Source organism: Oncorhynchus keta, unplaced genomic scaffold, assembly GCF_023373465.1.
Source record: "Oncorhynchus keta strain PuntledgeMale-10-30-2019 unplaced genomic scaffold, Oket_V2 Un_contig_11013_pilon_pilon, whole genome shotgun sequence".
Taxonomy (NCBI): Eukaryota; Metazoa; Chordata; class Actinopteri; order Salmoniformes; family Salmonidae; genus Oncorhynchus; species Oncorhynchus keta.
The window spans coordinates 1-4,494 of NW_026277288.1; the positions used below are offsets into that span (position 1 = coordinate 1).

Consider the following 4,494-nt stretch of genomic DNA (forward strand, 5'->3'; position numbering starts at 1 on the left):
ATAACAAGGCCGACACAGAGAAAGGAGCGTCTCCTTTTCCTCATGTAGTGGAAGTTCAGACTGACATGCTGCTGACACCTTTACACTGAGTGGAGGGGTTTTACACACACCCACAATAACAACAGGATGTGGATAATAACAAGGCCGACACAGAGAAAGAGGGAACGTCTCCTTTTCCTCTATGTAGTGGAAGTTCAGACTGACATGCTGCTGACACCTTTACACTGAGTGGAGGGTTTTATACACACCCACAATAACAACAGGATGTGGATAATAACAAGGCCGACACAGAGAAAGAGGGAACGTCTCCTTTTCCTCTATGTAGTGGAAGTTCAGACTGACATGCTGCTGACACCTTTACACTGAGTGGAGGGGTTTTATACACACCCACAATAACAACAGGATGTGGATAATAACAAGGCCGACACAGAGAAAGAGGGAACGTCTCCTTTTCCTCTATGTAGTGGAAGTTCAGACTGACATGCTGCTGACACCTTTACACTGAGTGGAGGGTTTTATACACACCCACAATAACAACAGGATCTGGATAATAACAAGGCCGACACAGAGAAAGAGGGAACGTCTCCTTTTCCTCTATGTAGTGGAAGTTCAGACTGACATGCTGCTGACACCTTTACACTGAGTGGAGGGGTTTTATACACACCCACAATAACAACAGGATCTGGATAATAACAAGGCCGACACAGAGAAAGAGGGAACGTCTCCTTTTCCTCTATGTAGTGGAAGTTCAGACTGACATGCTGCTGACACCTTTACACTGAGTGGAGGGGTTTTATACACACCCACAATAACAACAGGATCTGGATAATAACAAGGCCGACACAGAGAAAGAGGGAACGTCTCCTTTTCCTCTATGTAGTGGAAGTTCAGACTGACATGCTGCTGACACCTTTACACTGAGTGGAGGGGTTTTATACACACCCACAATAACAACAGGATGTGGATAATAACAAGGCCGACACAGAGAAAGAGGGAACGTCTCCTTTTCCTCTATGTAGTGGAAGTTCAGACTGACATGCTGCTGACACCTTTACACTGAGTGGAGGGGTTTTATACACACCCACAATAACAACAGGATGTGGATAATAACAAGGCCGACACAGAGAAAGAGGGAACGTCTCCTTTTCCTCTATGTAGTGGAAGTTCAGACTGACATGCTGCTGACACCTTTACACTGAGTGGAGGGGTTTATACACACCCACAATAACAACAGGATGTGGATAATAACAAGGCCGACACAGAGAAAGAGGGAACGTCTCCTTTTCCTCTATGTAGTGGAAGTTCAGACTGACATGCTGCTGACACCTTTACACTGAGTGGAGGGTTTTATACACACCCACAATAACAACAGGATGTGGATAATAACAAGGCCGACACAGAGAAAGAGGAACGTCTCCTTTTCCTCTATGTAGTGGAAGTTCAGACTGACATGCTGCTGACACCTTTACACTGAGTGGAGGGGTTTATACACACCCACAATAACAACAGGATGTGGATAATAACAAGGCCGACACAGAGAAAGAGGGAACGTCTCCTTTTCCTCTATGTAGTGGAAGTTCAGACTGACATGCTGCTGACACCTTTACACTGAGTGGAGGGGTTTTACACACACCCACAATAACAACAGGATGTGGATAATAACAAGGCCGACACAGAGAAAGAGGGAACGTCTCCTTTTCCTCTATGTAGTGGAAGTTCAGACTGACATGCTGCTGACACCTTTACACTGAGTGGAGGGGTTTTACACACACCCACAATAACAACAGGATGTGGATAATAACAAGGCCGACACAGAGAAAGAGGGAACGTCTCCTTTTCCTCTATGTAGTGGAAGTTCAGACTGACATGCTGCTGACACCTTTACACTGAGTGGAGAGGTTTTATACACACCCACAATAACAACAGGATCTGGATAATAACAAGGCCGACACAGAGAAAGAGGGAACGTCTCCTTTTCCTCTATGTAGTGGAAGTTCAGACTGACATGCTGCTGACACCTTTACACTGAGTGGAGGGGTTTTATACACACCCACAATAACAACAGGATCTGGATAATAACAAGGCCGACACAGAGAAAGAGGGAACGTCTCCTTTTCCTCTATGTAGTGGAAGTTCAGACTGACATGCTGCTGACACCTTTACACTGAGTGGAGGGTTTTATACACACCCACAATAACAACAGGATGTGGATAATAACAAGGCCGACACAGAGAAGAGGGAACGTCTCCTTTTCCTCTATGTAGTGGAAGTTCAGACTGACATGCTGCTGACACCTTTACACTGAGTGGAGGGGTTTTATACACACCCACAATAACAACAGGATGTGGATAATAACAAGGCCGACACAGAGAAAGAGGGAACGTCTCCTTTTCCTCTATGTAGTGGAAGTTCAGACTGACATGCTGCTGACACCTTTACACTGAGTGGAGGGGTTTTATACACACCCACAATAACAACAGGATGTGGATAATAACAAGGCCGACACAGAGAAAGAGGGAACGTCTCCTTTTCCTCTATGTAGTGGAAGTTCAGACTGACATGCTGCTGACACCTTTACACTGAGTGGAGGGGTTTTATACACACCCACAATAACAACAGGATGTGGATAATAACAAGGCCGACACAGAGAAAGAGGGAACGTCTCCTTTTCCTCTATGTAGTGGAAGTTCAGACTGACATGCTGCTGACACCTTTACACTGAGTGGAGGGTTTTACACACACCCACAATAACAACAGGATGTGGATAATAACAAGGCCGACACAGAGAAAGAGGGAACGTCTCCTTTTCCTCTATGTAGTGGAAGTTCAGACTGACATGCTGCTGACACCTTTACACTGAGTGGAGGGTTTTATACACACCCACAATAACAACAGGATGTGGATAATAACAAGGCCGACACAGAGAAAGAGGGAACGTCTCCTTTTCCTCTATGTAGTGGAAGTTCAGACTGACATGCTGCTGACACCTTTACACTGAGTGGAGGGGTTTTACACACACCCACAATAACAACAGGATGTGGATAATAACAAGGCCGACACAGAGAAAGAGGGAGCGTCTCCTTTTCCTCTATGTAGTGGAAGTTCAGACTGACATGCTGCTGACACCTTTACACTGGAGTGGAGGGGTTTTACACACACCCACAATAACAACAGGATGTGGATAATAACAAGGCCGACACAGAGAAAGAGGGGAACGTCTCCTTTTCCTCTATGTAGTGGAAGTTCAGACTGACATGCTGCTGACACCTTTACACTGAGTGGAGGGGTTTTATACACACCCACAATAACAACAGGATGTGGATAATAACAAGGCCGACACAGAGAAAGAGGGAACGTCTCCTTTTCCTCTATGTAGTGGAAGTTCAGACTGACATGCTGCTGACACCTTTACACTGAGTGGAGGGTTTTATACACACCCACAATAACAACAGGATGTGGATAATAACAAGGCCGACACAGAGAAAGAGGGAACGTCTCCTTTTCCTCTATGTAGTGGAAGTTCAGACTGACATGCTGCTGACACCTTTACACTGAGTGGAGGGGTTTTATACACACCCACAATAACAACAGGATGTGGATAATAACAAGGCCGACACAGAGAAAGAGGAACGTCTCCTTTTCCTCTATGTAGTGGAAGTTCAGACTGACATGCTGCTGACACCTTTACACTGAGTGGAGGGTTTTATACACACCCACAATAACAACAGGATGTGGATAATAACAAGGCCGACACAGAGAAAGAGGGAACGTCTCCTTTTCCTCTATGTAGTGGAAGTTCAGACTGACATGCTGCTGACACCTTTACACTGAGTGGAGGGGTTTTATACACACCCACAATAACAACAGGATGTGGATAATAACAAGGCCGACACAGAGAAAGAGGGAACGTCTCCTTTTCCTCTATGTAGTGGAAGTTCAGACTGACATGCTGCTGACACCTTTACACTGAGTGGAGGGGTTTTATACACACCCACAATAACAACAGGATGTGGATAATAACAAGGCCGACACAGAGAAAGAGGGAACGTCTCCTTTTCCTCTATGTAGTGGAAGTTCAGACTGACATGCTGCTGTGTTTGTCATACTGTGGACAATAGACACTGACTGTGTTAGAGCAGTGGTGGAAAGAGCTCCAGACTCCACTGACTGAGGCTGGATTGTAGGGTCACAGATTGATACATGTAATGGATTTATTTAACCTTTACTTATACAGGTGTGGTTCATGCAACCACCATTATTATTTTACAATGACGGCCTGTCAAACACATCAATAGACATCAATTACAGATACACATCTATATACACATCAATTACACAATACACATCTATATACACATCAATTACACAATACACATCTATTTTCACATCAATTACCAAATACACATTTATATACACATCAATTACACAATACACATCTATATACACATCAATTACACAATACACATCTATATACACATCAATTACACAATACAC

At 44.4% G+C, this 4,494-nt stretch overlaps 2 long non-coding RNA genes across 3 annotated transcripts; one reads left to right on the forward strand and one right to left on the reverse strand.

The window, feature by feature from the left end:
- Positions 1-81: 81 nt before the first annotated feature.
- Positions 82-3,038, forward strand: LOC127917239 (uncharacterized). 2 transcript variants are annotated; one of them, XR_008097026.1, is made up of 4 exons: positions 82-235; positions 512-1,207; positions 1,899-2,175; positions 2,867-3,038. It is a non-coding gene; the product is annotated as an uncharacterized LOC127917239 (long non-coding RNA). The 2 variants fall into 2 exon arrangements; XR_008097025.1 differs by having other exon boundaries at positions 512-1,068.
- On the reverse strand, positions 240-3,405 carry LOC127917240 (uncharacterized). The gene is made up of 5 exons (XR_008097027.1): positions 3,268-3,405; positions 2,295-2,711; positions 2,019-2,157; positions 633-1,188; positions 240-494 (listed from the first exon to the last, which is right to left on the reverse strand). It is a non-coding gene; the product is annotated as an uncharacterized LOC127917240 (long non-coding RNA).
- Positions 3,406-4,494: the final 1,089 nt, after the last annotated feature.